This window comes from Neolamprologus brichardi, chromosome 23 (assembly GCF_056152115.1).
Source record: "Neolamprologus brichardi isolate AB-2024 chromosome 23, ASM5615211v1, whole genome shotgun sequence".
In the NCBI taxonomy this organism is placed as follows: domain Eukaryota; kingdom Metazoa; phylum Chordata; class Actinopteri; order Cichliformes; family Cichlidae; genus Neolamprologus; species Neolamprologus brichardi.
In genome coordinates this window covers 13144284-13161500 of record NC_142125.1, presented here as the reverse complement: position 1 = coordinate 13161500, position 17217 = coordinate 13144284, and the positions used below count along the sequence as shown (strand labels likewise).

The 17217-nt window shown below is 39.1% G+C and overlaps 1 protein-coding gene across 2 annotated transcripts in view; it reads left to right on the top strand.

Annotated features, from left to right (window-relative positions):
* lpp (LIM domain containing preferred translocation partner in lipoma) overlaps positions 1–17217 on the top strand; it is a 182329-nt gene that overhangs the window by 24303 nt on the left and 140809 nt on the right. For both annotated transcript variants that reach the window (XM_006790413.2, XM_006790414.2), the window contains one exon: positions 3676–3720. The gene's annotated coding sequence lies outside the window, so the exon portion shown is untranslated. The remainder of the gene's footprint in view (positions 1–3675; positions 3721–17217) is intronic.

Genomic DNA, 17217 nt, shown 5'->3' with positions numbered 1-17217 from the left:
AGGTAGGTCACCACAGAGACGCTTTAAAAATTAAAATCAAATCAAAAAGTACTTAGTAGTTTAAAGAAATAAATCCTATAAAATAGGTTTAATAATTAATTTAAGAATGTGTGCTAGGGCTGCCACGATTAGTCGACTAGTCACGATTACGTTGACTATCAAAATTGTCGACGACTAATTTAATAGTCGACGTGTCGTTTGAAGCTTTGTAAGATCACAAAAGACGCAGGAATAATTAGTAGGATTTAAGAGTGTAATAACGGACTGAAACAGAAGATGGCAGCACTGCATGTACAAGGATGCCAGCTGCCGTTAAACCCCGAAGAAGTAGCTCTGTCCCAGAATTCATTCTGCGCAGTTTTCAACAATGGCGGCAGCTAGTTTGTTTTAATATTACTCTTATTATTCTTTCTGGGTCACAAAATAAAGGTTTAACATATTTTCAGGCGAGAATGTAGCTGTATAAACCTCAAATATCTGGTTTAAACTCAGCCGTCTTTCGCTACTCATGTTAAACATGATATGTGAGTCACTTAGATAACTTAAAAATGATATTGTTTGGCTTTTTTTAGTATTTTATTTGTTCCTGAGTAAATTGGTTTGGCTGAGATTAAAGTTATTGTTTTTACACAGCTGAATAAACGTCAAGCAGACAACTGATTATCAGAAGTGTGAGATGGTAGAGAATATACTCCGGTGTCCTGTTATATTTTAGATAGCAAGGAGCCGACGGCTGAGTTTATCAAAATTTCACCAAAACAATCTGCAAATTTCATTAAAATTTAATAAACTATCATCTTGTCTTTATTTTTAGTTAGCGCATACCTTAAACATGCATGCTGGTGCAATAAACTTTACGTCCAATGGATGCATGATCTGATTAGTCGACTAATCGCAAAAATAATCGGTGACTAGTTGACTATCAAAATAATAGTTTGTGGCAGCTCTAATGTGTGCACACATATATATCCCCACCCCCTATTCCCAGCCCCACCATGAATACAATCTTTGGGAAACCGTAAAAGTTTGAGAGTAGTTTTAAAAAATTTCTTCTTGGACAGATTTGGAACAGCTGCTGTTTCCTACTGCTGCCTTACAGGCACAGAGCTCGTTCACTCTAACGTTGCTTTAAATTCTCTGAGTTGGCCAAGGTTGGCAACGGACAGCAACACGCACACACACCTGGAGCAACTCTATCCCGTGTTTTCCACGATTTCTGGCCAGATCACGTTTTCTGCTCAGCTGGACATGTCCCCAGATGTCTGAGCACAGAACATGCTGGACTCAGACACTCAAAGATCAATCAAATTTAGTGCCCAGGTCTCAGGCCCTCTACTACTCAGGAAACCCATCACAGCCATTGGTCAGGCGTTGGCGCTAACGCTAGTCCAGGTTCTTATTTTTTTTTTTACCTCAGGAAATCTGGATCTGGCCTCAAAAGTCTGTTTGTGTTACACACACACTCCTGTAAACTTTTGTGTGTGTGTGTGTGTGTGTGTGTGTGTGTGTGTGTGTGTGTGTGTGTGTGTGTTGCTTCGAGCTGCAGAAAAATAATATTAGCACTTGCTAAACCACCCTGAGTAAATAAAGGTATAAATAAAGAATCCAAACCACAAAGCAGTGGCACGCAACTTAAGTTGATGGTAAGACAAGCAAACAGGAAGTGAGGCATATTTTCTAAACACTTAATAAGGTCCCAAGTTAGCTGTTACTTTCTCAGTCAACATTGCGTGTGCAGATAGCACAGTAGTTATTGTGTGTTTGTGTGTGTGTGTCTGTGTAAAAAGGGTGGCCTTGATGGGGATACTTGGAGGAGAAAAGCTGAAGATGGTGTTATAAGAGAGTGGCCACTTTTCATTGTTTGTATCTGTAGAAGAAAATGGGTCAGGGCGGCGAGCTCTGAAACATTCTGTCGGCATGCAGCTCAAAGATTCGAGAACAACAGATGAATTCTTTGCACTGGCACGGTGACAGAAGGCTAGCTCACACGTGCGTCAGTACTTCAGCAGATAAATTAGAAGGCAAGGTACACGAAGGAAATATTGGAAAATACCTTTTGTAATACACAATTTTGTGGATTGATCTTTAAATGACCGATTGTCTGCTTTTTTGTTAGCGACAGGGGTTGGATGATTGGTAGAATATTTTCACATCTGGCAAAATCAGTCAGCAGGTTTTTGATTTGTTTTTGTTTTTTTAAAGGAATTTTTTCATTTGAATTTTGTCCTTCTTGAGAATTTATGAAATTGTTCTCACAGCATTAGTTTTTTTGTTTTTCTTTAACATCCCATCAAATATTTCACTCTTGCTTGATGTCTAATGGTAATACTTATACATTGCTAGACACAAAGTTGGTTAAATGATTTTTTTTTTACCATGTGAGCTTCTTTTTAATGTGGAAAGTTTCATAAATATGAACTAAAACATGCAGCAGACATCCATTATTTCACATATATTATTACATATTATTATGAAGTAGTTGCAGCTTGTCATGTTTATTTTCCCTTCTGGTGGAAGGTTTTTATAAATATAAAGCATGCAAGTCTTGTCTGTTTTGGGGGGGGGGGTGTAGTATTTTATAAAATATACCAAGGTGCTCAGCGGTAAAACTCCTAATTAAAAGTGAAAAGTAAAACATTTTGGGGGATAAAATTACCGAGTACTTTTGTTTGCATTTTGAATAGGCTCAGATTGTCAGACTGCATGGAAAGACTCCAAAATAGAGCTTGTTCATCAACATTATTTCCCTGGAGAAACGTCCTCAGCACCTCGTCTGCTGGTTACTTTCCATCCACGCCCGGCTGCAAAAAAAAAAAAAAGATTTCAAAATAGGAAGCATATGCTAGAACAAGGAACGCCACTTCAAGCAATACCCGTTCCTTAACATTAAGACGGCGTACAGAAACTGGAGTGAGGTTGAGAAAAGACCTAGTTGTCAATTGCTTGTTCTCAAAACACGCTACAATACTTGCAAAAACAGAAAAAGTAAGTGTGAAGGAGGCATGGATAACGATTCCCAAACTGGCGCCCACCAGTAATTATGATGCGAGTACAAAGAGATTTTTGCCATTCTGAAGGGAAAAGGGGAGTGTAGGTGTATTAATTCCTGTTCCTTCCTGCTTCCTCGACTTGGAAGTTCAGATTTAGAAAAATAGCCCCCCTCCCCTCCTTCAAAAGGAAAGAAAAAACAAGAACTGTCACATTGACTGACGCCAATCGTATGTAGCATCTGTGTTCCCACTACTGCTCCCTATAGTATATGCCACACTGTGGCAATGTGGGAAACTGACACTGTCAATTTATCAGAACAAAAGCATTCTTCAGCAAGAGAAATACACATCTTTGGGCCCTGGAGACAAAAATCATTCCACCCCCACCCTTACCTGCATCTAAACAGAATGTAGGACATTCACAACACCAGAAATAGAAATTTCAGTCACAATTATCATTTTTGAATTTATCCCCTGCAGTCAAAAGTTAGTGTTTAACTTGAGGAGTTAGAGAGTGACTTTAATGCCAACTTTTTTAAAGTAAACAGCTGCATGAAAGGCGATGTGGATGGATTCAAAATTGGACCATTTCAGTTTATTTCTTCAGATCTTTTCTTCTTGAAATGCTTATTTATTATTTGTGACAAACTTGTTTTTATTTATGAGGTGTGTGTTGTTTTTTTAGGTGTCTGATCCTGTAGCCCCCGCCATCACTTTGTGTCAAATTTGGGTAAGTACCCGACCTAATTTTAACTCCTCTTCCTCCTCTTCTAATGTGTTCACGGACCAGACAGGCTTCCATGAACGCTGCATGTGTTTCCATACAAAGTCTGGTTTTATTTCTTTAATTACCATACTTTATGTCGGGCATCTTACATGCATATCTACAGGAAAACTAATGCGATGCTTGATTGGTAGAGGTAGTTAATGTGGAGTGGCCGTTTTTGGTTTTCCTGTTTAGACATTGAACCAAAAGCCACCTTACCTTTGTTTGTTTCTTTTATAATCAGGATGTACATCAGGATGTATGTTGTGATGAATAAGTAGGATGCACATGTAACTCTGTGAGTTCTGTGTTTGTCACAAGTACACCAAATTTGGAGGTAGGACATTTTAAAACATGTACATTTATGATGAAATAATTTGCAGCTTTTTTCAATAAATGTGTAACAAATTCTAGGAAGTTTATTAGTTACAGATACTTGTGTATTATTCAAGGTATTTGCGTCATTGAAAATTGGCTTAAGGGTGTTCCCGTGATGCAGTCTTAATTTAGTTAGTTAGCCTTGGTGAGGAGAAAACAGATCATGTGTTTTAGATACCAAATGTGGGAAAAATCAGACTACTTTTAAAAAAAAAAAAAAAGTGGAACTCACAAGCCTTCAGCTCCTGTGTGCTCCTATTGTCCTGCTCTGAGCCAAACCCTGCATAGGAATTTATTTGTGATCGATTCTGATCTACAGCGAGGTTACATGGATACCTGGGAAATTTTCTGCAGGTGTGTCGTGACTTTCGACTGCATTATTTCAGCCTGAAAACAACGGTCACGTGACTCACTGTGGTGTTGTAAACAACAATAAAAACATCAGTAAAATTATGAGATTACCTTAATTTTACCCATCCAGATCATCATGCTTTGTGTTGTTACAGTCTCCATACTACATACTTAATTATGTAAATATTTTTTTTAATGAATTTATTTTTGCTAATAATGTGAACAATTGCGTTGAGTTAATTTTTAGGTGCATGAAAATGTTGAAATTGTGTTAATTTAATTTTGTACGTTTAAACAATGTAGAATTTGATCATTGGGTCCTTAATGCAAGGAGTCTTCACCCTGATATTAAGCGGTTTGATAAAATTCTTATGCCACAGGAATTTTATCTGATGTTCTCTCGTATATCCTCATGACCACACACGTCTTTTTTTTTTTTTTTTTTTTTTTTGCCTGTCCCATTTGGTTCTTTAGCCGTCAGAATTGTTGTCTGAAGACCAACAAGGATACCCAATGGATTTATTTTGCCAAATGGATCGTCATGGCATTGCCGTATTGGTCCATTTGATCGACCTTTGTTTTTATTATTTATTTTATTTTATTTTCAGTTGTTACAGACGGGACAGACATGAGTGAGGGATAGGAAAGGGAGAAAGAAAGAGGAAGGAAAAGAAAAACAGAAGGGGAGAGGGACAGTGAGAAAGGGGGGGGAAAAAAATATCTCCGGGATCACCTGTTGAGAGAAAAAGAATAGAAAACAAGCAAAAGAAAAACAAAACAAAGCAACATACTATACACAACACCATCGCATTAATCTAGCTAAGTGTAAACAGCAGTAAATACTAAATATTGAATGTTGTTGTGCAGCACGCAGGACAGACAGCGCACAATGTGCTTTGAAGTAGCAGCCAAGAAAGGTGTGATTTAAGTCTACAAACAGTGAACAAGTCTACAAACAGTGAACACACGTCTTGAGGGAATTTCTTCACATCAGTTCACTTGATGTCAACAATGAACTGATAGATTTTGGTGATAAAAATACAACAACATGACTCCATGACGAAGGATTCAGTATTCACGTGGACATCAGTTACCGAATACCTCACTGCTTTCCAAATTATTATGCAAATAAGATTTTAACGTCATAAATATTTGTTTTTTTGTTTTCAGTTAAACTCAATGACGGTATTGTGTCTCAGGCCTCTTAGGATCACTGATATAATTTCACAATTAGTGATGTCATAATTAGTTTGCTAGGTGAGCCCAATCAAAGGGAGCCTAGCATGCCACAGGTTTCAAACAACATCAGAAAGAAAAAGGATCTTCCTGTCGCAGAAAAGTGTCAGATGCAGTGCAGTGCCTTGGACAAGGCATGAACGCATTAGATATTTCACAAAAAGTTTAGCGTAATCATCGTACCGTGAATGAATTTGTGGCTGATTAAGAGCACAGAGAGGTTTGTGCAGGTAAAGGCATAATGAGGACGGTTTCTGCCAGACAACTTCATCGGATTAAGAGAGCAGCTGCTAAAACACCATTACAAAGCAGCGAACAGGTATTTGAAGTAGCTGGTGCCTCTGGAGTCCCACGAAACTGAAGGTGTAGGATTGTGTAGTTGTGCATAAACCTGACATTTGGCCATCCCTAAAAAATACAAGCAGAAACACTGCAGTGGGCCCAGAAATACATGAAGATTATTTTCAAACAGTCTTGTTTACTGATGAGTGCCGTGTAACCCTGGATGGTCCCGATGGATGGAGTAGTGGATAGTTGGTGGAGGACCAGCGTGTCCCAACGAGGCTGCGGCATCAGCAAGGAGGTGGCGGAGTCATGTTTTGGGACTGAATCATGGGAAGAGAGCTGCTAGGCCCCTGTAGGGGTGTGAAAATAACCTCATCAAAGTATGTAGTGTTTCTTACTGAACACTTTCTTCAATGGTACAAAAAGAAGAACTGTGCCTTCCGTAGCTAAATTATCTTATGAATTATCTTTATGCATGATAATGCATCACCTCATGCTGCAAATAATACCTCTGTGGCATTGGCTGCTGTGGGCATGAAAGGATAGAAACTCATGATGTGACCCTCATCCTTTCCTGACCTCACCCCTATTGAGAACCTTTGCAGTATCCTCAAGCAAAAGATTTATGCGGTTCGGAGGCAGTTTACATCAAAACAGCAGCTGTGGGAGAAATATTCTAACATCGTGCAAAGAAATTCAAACAGAAAAAGTTCAAAACCTCACAAATTTAATGGATGCAAGAATTGTGAATGTTAAATGAAAGAAGGGGTCTTATGTTAACCTGTAACTTGGCCTGTTAGGATGTTTTTAACTGAAATAACTTTTGTTTTCTTCTAATGCTGCAAATTCAACAAATTGCCATTTTCACTTCTTTACAACCAATACATTTTTCAAAACTCTTTTGTGGATAATAATTTGGAACACTGTAAATAAGATTTGAATTGTGCTCTAACGGTTGGTGACTTTGATATACTGACTGTCATTTACATCGACTATGTAGGAAAGTCCGCAACAAATATATAATACATAATAATTTGGAATGCGGCGTACATGCTATTATTAACAAAAAGAAATATGGGCTTTAGACAAAAAAACATTTTCATTAAAAAAAATTTTTTTTTCATTACCTCTAACGGGTGGAGGCAGATGGTTGCCCTTCCTTGAGCCTAGTTCTGTTAGTTCCTTCCTGTTAAGTACTTCCTTTCCACTCTTGCCAATTCTTGCTCATAGGGGTTTGTCTAATTCCTGGGCTTTTCTCTGTATTATTATAGGGTCTTTACCTTATAATATAAATTGCCTTGAGATAATTGCTGTTGTGAATTGTTGCTATATAAATAATATTAAATAGAATTTAATTAAATGGCCAACTATATTCCTCTTTCTGATCTCTAGTTAACATCCTCCTTTGGATTGTGATCTTTTTTGGCAAAAGTGCTCAGACTGAGAGAGAGGTCAAGGAAAAAGGTAATTTTGACCTCAAGAAATGTTTTTTGTTGATGTTTTTGTGACATATCTTGAGTAGGGATGGGTATCATTTAGGTTTTATCCAATACCGGTGCCAAACCGATACTTTTGAAACAGTGCCGGTGCTCGAAGCGGTGCTTAAAGAATGGAGAACACAAACTTTGTCCAAAAACCTCTCATGTTTAGCTGTTTTTTTTGTAAAACGATAACAATGTTAGCCTTTTCTGCAGCTATAGGGCATATATGGTATCACTCTTGGCTGGAAGCAGTGCTTAAACAATGGAAAAAACACAAACTTTGTCCAAAAACCTCTCACGTTTAACTGTTTTCCACTTTTTCTTTGGTCATTTTAGCTTTTTTGGCCAGGGTGATGGGAGTATCTGCCATCAAACAAGAAGACAGCCGCATGTAACTACGACGGTGTTTGCTAGTTCACCTTACATGCATTAATGTAATAACGTGGTTAGCCTACTCAACGTAAATTACACACGGACAACATTAAGCTACTCACGCAGAGAAGAACGGCTGCTGCTGCCATCATCGTCATCCGTCATCATTTCTGCTACACTGGCAGGGCTAGGGGCCAGGACTCTACTCTTGGGGGATGTTGCTAATTCCGGGTCCGATAACAGGCACCACACCTGTAGTAGGTACGGTGCATTTCTCGGCATTAAAAAACCCCCGCTATGCGTCGCCAGGTGTTTCATCAGATTCGAGGTGTTACCTCCTTTGTACAGTATCACCTTAAAGCATTAGTTGCAGGCTGCCTAGTTTGCATGCAGCCAGACTTTTGACCGCTTCGCCTTGGACATTTTTAATCTGTAGCTCTGCTTTAAAAGAACGTACGTACCTGGGCCCGCCTACTATCCTTGGAAACGTAAAGTGATTGGCTAGAATCTGAAGTGTATCGCATCTCAGGAAAAAAAAGCACCGAAATAAAGCACCGAAACGTGCGCTGCTTTTTGGTCTGGTTACTACTGTTTATGTCAGAACTGGTGCCATAATGATACCGGTACCCATCCCTAATCTTGAGTATTAGTATACACGAGTTACAATTCCATTTAATAACCATTAAGGCCCATAAGCCTAGAGAATGGGTGATATTAGTCTCACAACTACTTGTTGGAAACCACCTGCCAACCACTGGCTGGAAACCATAAACCAACAGCTGGTTGGCTACCCCTGTTTGGAAACCACTGGGTGCGAGGGTTAAATGTGTAATCCATAACCAGTGGCAAGTAGTTGCTGAAGGCAATCTCTGTTAAATTGATTGCTAAAGCCCCTTTCACACAGGCCTAGAAGACTGTTCAGTGAACCTTAGGCAACAGTTGCTTGCTAAGGAAAAGTGTGTACAATGTGAATGGTTGGCAAGTCATTGCTGGTAGTTGCAAGTAGTCCGTAGGGAAAAATTGGTCGTAGTGTGGTTTACAGCGCTGGACCGCTGGTTGTTTTGATTGTTTTGGAAAGTGCAGGTTGCAGCTGTAAGGCACAGCTTTGTTTTTGAAGCTCCAGGTCTGGCACTTTTCCAGTTTCACTAAAGCTCAGAAAAGTGTGAGTGTGTGCAGGTAAGTCGTTGTATTACATGTAGACTGCGAGTGACTATGGCTGCAGGCAACCAAAGCAATCAAAAGGAGGTTTTTGAGGCACCACCCTCTTTGCAAAAATGTTTCAAATCAAAATGATGAGACCTGTTGTTAATTAAGTGTTGTCGCAAAGTTTTTTGCTGCTCATTAAGTATGCACTTGGTGTATTAGTTAAGGCCTACAGTATCTCTTTGTCTTTATCTCCTGATTAGCTGCCTCTTTGTTGGCATTATTTCTGATAAGCTGCTGAGAACTCCTTTAACATCCACATCAAACTTGTGTTTCTGTCTTCTGATAACACTAATGGTTCTCGCTGTAATTGATTTCAGTCAGATGCAGTTTATTGATTGATCAGTGCTTCAGTCACACTTCTGCGTCTATAATCCCAGTGGAGATGTGCAAGCCTGACTTTTTCCCCCCCAAACCTGTTGCTTGAATTGTTTTAGATCACCTGAATTCACTTTTAAGTCACTTTACTTCTATTAAGCAGCGAATACAGTTTCCCAGAAATTTCACAAATCGTAAAAGCAGACGTTAAGATAAGCTCTGAGGTGTCTGTGCTTAGCAAAGCATGCACTGTTGTTGAAAATCAAAATTTGATATATTTTTGAAACAGATGGCAAGGAGCTCATGTGGGAACTTGAGCTTTTCTTCACTGAATATGAAAATGCTGAACAGGTGGTCCAAGAAGCTTCATTCCCTACTGCAGCTTTCATTAACTGACTTTCATTCTTCTAGTAATAATACGCTTATTCTGGCCCTTAGAGAGGGGCAGACAAAAAAGCTGCTGCTTTTTTTTAGGTAAGAAATGGAAAAAATTGAGGCCTTGGTAAATAGTATTAGACATCAGCATCACCCAAAATCATGTGACACACGTGCAAGATTTTTAATTATCTGATAAGCATCCAAAATGTGTTTCATTTGCTTCATAGTTGTGTTTCCAGGTCTTTTTAGTGGTTATGTGAAATACCTTGCAGTGGGATTTGTTCTACAGCTGGTTCTCTATCACTCTGCATAGGCAGAGCTGCATAAGTCCCACCGTTTGTGATTGTTCAGCACAGAAGCTGTGCAAACAGAAGTATATAAAGTTATTTACTTTTTTTTTTTTTTTTGTAGCAGACACGGTTCCTCTGTGGGTCCTGAACAGGGGTTCAAGTGGCAATTGGCTTGTGGGGGGAACCCCAACATTTGGAGAGGTGGTGCAGTGTTGGGTAAAGAATCGCGCAGAAAAAATTTGTTTAATAATTTGTATTTTTAGTGCTTTTAGATTTTCCTTTCTGGACAGGCTGTTATCATCTGATGTGCTGCTGTTTTGAGATTTAGTGCTCTTTGTGGATTTAGACAACTGAATTCAGCGAGATAAAAGCAGATGTTGCATGAGCTAATATGGCTCCTTTGCAGTCCCTCGACACAAAGTATAAAAGGTAGAATGTGGTGAGTGAAACTAAACACTAACGGCTTAAATTGATTTCCCTTGATCTAACCTTGTGGTGACCTTTGACACCAGAGTTTGCTCCGCACAGTTCCTTATGGTGCGTCCCTGTAAAGTCTACTGCACTACTGTTAAGTAGCCACTAAACTGGCTAGTATAGTCATAAAACATGCATTTTGAATAGCACAAAATGAACAGATAAGACTTTTGGGCGACCGTGGCTCGGGGCGACTGTGGCTCAGGGGGTTGGGAAGTGCATCTGTAACCGGAAGGTCGCCGGTTTGATCCCCCGGGCTGTAGTGCTTTATCAAATTCGCCTGTTTGATTCTGGGAGGAGACACGAATCCCAGGAAAGTCAGAAAATCTACCAAATCGAACATTTGGATCTACCCGCTGTAGTGACCCCGTGGGAACGAGGGAGGAGCCAAAACTAGCTTCTTGATCAAATGTCCCTTAGCTGAGCACTCCTTATTTTCGCAAATGATCTCTCATCCTCTGCTTTCTTCTCTTTCTTTCATCTTTCTGTGTGAAATAGTGAAAGATGTGAAGTTGACACACAGGAAATAGAGAAACCTTAGCTTTAGTCAGCTGACAGATTCAGTTTTTCATTGCTGAGATCTGTTGAGCTGTTTGTAAAGTTGCATCTGAAATGATCAGCTACGTTACTGTGGTCACGCTCGCTCCTCTTCAGCAGAGCGAGCTACGTGAAGAAGTGCCATGAACGTATGACTGGGATAAGTTTAGGGTGTAAGAGGTTTATTATTTTCTGATTTGTTGAGTATGATTGTGACAGAAGCAAATCTAGGCTGCTGATTACAAAACATTAACAAGCTTTATATTATTATGCATTAAGGTGTCTGACATTAACAGAGTAAATTTCTCATTAATTGAAGGTGCTGGGCAGCTATTCTGGATTTTTAATCCCGCTCACGTGATACCTGGCTTGCTAGAATACCATCCTAGGAAGTGTGCACCGTTGACACAGTTACCCTCTTTTTTTTTTTTTTCAGAGAGATGATGCATTATTTTTAACATGCAGAGGACTAAGTGACTGTTTCAAATTTATTTAATAGATGAAAAACATTTACATCCCGTTTTAAATTTAATTTTACACGCGTTAATTTGGAAGTTCTGAATAAAACAATATGTAATAATTGTACCTGTAAAGCTTCATCTAAAATTGTTGTTGAAATCTGTTTCCTTTCAAAATGTTCTTTAAGCCATCCTTTGAAAACTAAATTAGCAGCAGCTGCCAAAAGTGCTGAACATTTAAGGTGGGATTTGACTCCAATCAAATGTTTTTTTAAGATAAAGTAGTGCAAACCTGCCTTTACACAGAGATTGGTTTCATTTCTCCTTCAACAGTAAAGGATCACAGAAGCAGAAAAGTGAGTTGATGGATACCACTGCACACGACCGGGCCACAGCGCTGGTGTAAATTTAACTTGCCGGGGATGCTTCTTGGTTTCTCACACTGTTTGTTTGGATTGCTGGCTCACAGTTTGGCTGTTTGGGCCAGATTCTTGAAGCACACATCAAATCGACGGATGACTAGTGAGGCTGGCTGCCAGCTGAATTTCAAGAACAGTTTAGCGTCACAGTAGAATATAAAATGCTTAACTCTTTGTTGAGCCAGAGACGGGCTTTCTTTGACTCATTTCCGTGAAAGGACTTTATATAAATGGATAAATCCTTCAGGTTTTACTGGACTCTCTGGGGAACTGCATCAGGGAAGTTATGTTATGTCCTCTGTATGAATTGTTGTGGTCTCTCATTCAATAGTCATGAATCGCAGCACCGACGATTGTTCTGTTTTTATTTTTCATGTTCCTCCCAGTCCTAATACCATCCTACCCTATGTAGAGAAATCACAGCACCTGAATGGAGGCATCTTTTTAGAAAAATATAAGTCCTAACTCTGAATCGTTTCCCTCTTTACATTCTCTCCAGAGCTTTTCCAACCATAGGTTTGGCAGCATGCTATATGTGCATTTGTTGTTAAAAGCTTTCATGACTGAAACAAAACCCCATGTAGAAAATCTGATCCAAACATGTTTGCTTGGTTTTAGCTTATTATATCTAAAACAAGTGCTTCACTGCTCATATCAAGCCAGTAAATTGTGTTTTATTGGCTAATACCTAAACCTATTTTTTCTCATATGCATATTGATATGATTTATGTTCATATGATGCATGAGTAGCACAAAGTCACACATTGTTTTTTACCTGGAAAAGCATAAAACACGGCCATCCAAAACAGTCAAGATGACCACAACTAAGCGCATGAAGGTTTTTGTGCCCACTTGACATGCCATACACCAAAGAAACCCTCAGATTTGGTGATCTGTTTAAGCTGCAGTGTTTCCCAGCTATCCCTCTGATATGTCAGTGCCACTTTAGAGATGCCGGGGCGATGAGACTAATGTAGGCTCCGGGAGGATTTTTACTCATCACTCCCCTATTTCTCTGTGTGTGTTGTGTTTGCAGGGAGCGATAGGCTCAGAGCCTAGATGAGAAACCTTGTAATAATATGTGAGCTGCCTCACTGCTGTGTAGGCACGTTACCACATGGTTGGTTCCATTGAGTCTAAGTTTTATGCGACAAAAGAAGTGTTTCAAGTATCCTGTTATTCATTGTTTCTTGTAAATGTTCAGTGGAGGCGAGTCCTGCCGGCTCTGACAACCTTGTGCCCACATTTGACCAAATATTATACAGAGCGACGGCACAGGAAAACAAACTTTCCTCTTCAGCCGTCTGGCAAACATCAACAGCACCTTGTTAAATCAGCAACTGCAATGACTGGACTTTATTAATTTGCATTTTTTAAATTATGGGGCAATGAAAAGTCAGGCCCCACCTATTCTCCTCAGAATATTTAATGAAAATTTTACCTTCATATTTTGAATATTTCCTTAGTTACAGGCTCTTGAAGTACAAGGGACAGACTGAAATTTTGCACTTTTTTTTAAACTTTATTCCAGCATTTCTGATACTGATTTCTGCTTATTACAGTGATTTGATGAGTTGGTATCCAAATGCTAATTAAAAATGACCTTTCATATGCTATTGCTTATTTTGAGAAGCCATCCCTGACGCTTTTTGCTGATATCGCCCTTGAAAATGTACCCAAAATGCATTTTTTTTAAGTTTTCTCCAGCAAAATCTAAGAAAACAGATCAAACTTCCGCTGTATCAATGCTTGTTTCTGTTCCTCAGCATCACAGACATTAAGCTAGTGCAGTTTATTTAAACCACGATATATCTCATGATACTGAAGCTCAACGTTGGTTAGAGATAAACCACTGAACAAAAAACGTATTTTGGCTCTAAATTGCGACAGTTGGAGTGGGTGTAAAATTGATTTGGCTTCAGTTTTTTTAAAGGAGCTCTAATGTGTTTGTCAGCACTCAAAGTTTCATGTACATATCCTCTGTACTTATGAAGGCATGGCGGATCAGAAATGCCCGCAGGGCCTGTAACTGAAGAGAAATTGCATTTGGCTTCATCTAAATAAACTGAAGTTATTGTTCCCCCTAAAAAAATAAAAATCAGCTGATTCTGAGGGATGTCAGGTGGGAACTCTTTTTAGATTTTGTTGATTTTATACGGAATGACCCTTTGAATGTTTATCACAATGATACGAAACAAAACTGTGGCCAAAATGGGAGATTGTTGTTTTGTAAGGATTTTCAGGCAGATTTTCTAAATAACTCGAGATGAGCTTTAAGTTGTTTAAGACAGACATAAGTATGCACTAATGAGAGTCTTTATAATTTGATTATTATGGTGGATGTCATGTTATCAGGCCTTATGACTTCCTTAAATATGTGGATTTCCTTATTTTGAGGAATGTACAGTCGGCACTAATGACTTAATCGTATAAAGTCATTTCTTTTTTTCTCTTTTTTCTAAAAAATGAAACATTTTCCTTAAATGTCCTATGTAAAGACACTCTTGCATGATGTCTTTAAATGCTTATTTTTACATGTAAAACAAGGAGAAAGCTTGTTTTATTGTTAAATTTTTTTTAAGTTTTCGTTTTGTTCTTTGCTTTTTTCATTCCTAATCAAATGTAGTTGTTCTCGTACCTGACAGCTTTAGTCCTGCGTCAGCATGTTTGAATGCCCCGCGTGGCCTGATTGGACGGTCGAGAACAACAACATACAAACGCTGTTGAACAGAAATTTGTTTGGTTTGCTTACATGGAGCCTGAAGTGTTTTACATTCATAAGCACTGCTTAACGGAGAGCTGCAATAGCGCTGTTGTGGTATCTATTACCATGGGATTGTGTGCCTCATTAACATCAAATTTGGCAGATTTGGATGAATGAGGCTGAGAGTGCAGTCATGTCACAGGGGTAATCTTTCTCACTTGTTTTCCATTTTCGTTCCTGCCTGCTCACCTCTTCTTCATTTCTTTCTTCACTCTTTCAGCCTAAAAAAAACAACAACAACTCATCATTAGAAAGAGATTCTGCCCAGACCAGCCTCAGCAGATAAGACTCAGTGAGTTATGATGGCCGAGGTGGACATGGCCAAGTGGTCATCGTGAGATTACACTGCATCTGAAATAAATATTTACTTGAGATATCTGTCCTGAAGATGTTATCGCACACAGGAACGCCGAGGGCAGATACTCTGTCACACGCTGTTGGTTCATGCCGTCTTAAAGCTGAATGGACCAGACCCAGAGACACTTTATTCGAAAACCATTTGTTTGTACTGGACAGAGTAGATTTAATTTCTTTTTCACAGGTATACTTTGTACTTTTAGACTTGCAGGTCCTACATCATTTCATACTCCATGTGACTGATAATGCTGCTAATAAATTGGAGTTTTAGTTGCCAAAATTTTAAGGTTAGTCCAGAAATGAATGGACAATATGATGTCTGTGAAGCCTTGCTGCAGCTCCTGGGGGTGCTGAGGTCACGTTGTAGTACTTTTACAACTGTGCACATTGTTGGTTTATTCAAGACTGATTCGAGTATTTTTGTGTTGTTACTTTATCAATGGGCAGTGCACAACAGAGGTGAAGGAAATGCAGTAGGGGTAGAGTGGGTGGGGACGAGTGTCAGGGTGATTTGGGACAGCAAGAGTGAAAGGAAGGTTTACGAGATGGTAGTGAGACGGACTATGATGCATGGTTTGGAGACCGTGGTGCTGACGAAAAGACAGGAGGCTGAGCCAGAGGTGGCAGAGCTGAAAATATTCTGGTTTTCAATGGGAGTGAGCAGGATGGACAGGATTAGAAGTGAGAACTTCAGCCAGGCAGGAGGAAAAGAGGTTTGTGGATATAGTGAAGGAGGGTTGATGTGACACAGGTAGAGACAGGGCGAGATGGAGGCAGATGATCCATTGTGAGGACCCATCAAGAGTGCAGCTGAAAGAAGTAGTAGTGTCATAACACTGTTTCTGTATGACTCCTTTCATTGCCAAAATAAAAATCAAACTGGGCCCTCAGCAATGTCTGCATTCCTGCGAATGCACAGGTAAAACTCTGATCCTCTTCAAAATCAAACATTTCTGGTCAAATTCCAAAGCAAAGTTCGTTAATAGCTAATTCTCTAGTGGTGGACTGTGTTGATGTTTGTGTGAGCATCATTAGGGTCAGCCGTGTTTGCACGTTTGCAGAAATTATATGTGAAGCATAAACAAAATCCATCAAAATAAAATAAAATGAAGAATCAGTCAGTCCCCTCAGTTTTCTCCATAATTAGGACAAAATACTGATTTATCAGCAGGTGGTTGAGATGTGATATAGTGTGTATCTATCTTTGATCTTACTCATATTAAAAAATTAATTATTAAATAAAATAGTGAAAAGGGTCTCTGCCAATATTGTGTTTTTAGATGTTATATGTTCTAGTTTAATTGTAGCATTTGGTATTTTGGCAGTGATGTTTTTTTTTTTAAGTCACAGATATTAATATCTACTGTATGTTGTCTAAAAATCGTTCAGTCGGCCTAGCTTGAATTACAAAATAATAGGGAAAATTCAGCTTCTGCTTGCACCTCTTTTTTTTTTTTTTTTTTTTTTTGCTTTCTTTTCACAGTTGCTTTTTTGAATAATTAATTTCAAACTTTTTTTCATTACAGCACTGACAGTTAGGCTCTTATATTCTCAAACCAAACCAAGAAGACTATCTGTATCTGATTTTGTCTCACTTAGAGGTTAAAAGCTGGTTAAAATCAAGCGCTTTCATGTACAGATTTAATACACTGGAGTCTTAATTTACAGTACCTCAATTATCAAGAGCTGTAATAGCTCAGATAGCAAACTTTACAACAGCTACAAGGACACTCTCACTAGCAAGGAGCATATTTAGAATGCGGACACAGTCAGCATGAATCTATTTCAGTGAATCAATGCTGCTCCGTTGACAGGGAGGGACCATGCACCTTAGCGCAGCGATGGAAAATAATTGTGTATTGAACTGCCGTTTGATAGAGCAATTGTAGCCTTTATACAGAGCTCTGCAGCTGGTTTGATTGTTGCCATCACACTGCATGTTTACACACTGAGGATAAAGGAGTGCTCTTAAACAATTACTGCAGCTTTCCACGAGAAACTGGAGCACAGGAGGATACACAGCTGAGCCGCGATCACCTTCTGCACGGAAAGTGAAGAGCAGAAAACAAGTAAATAAGACGTGCTTAAGAGGAAAAGATTAGATTAAAACAAGCCCAGAGTGATTAAGAGAGCTGACATAGATACCTTGGTTGGATTTTT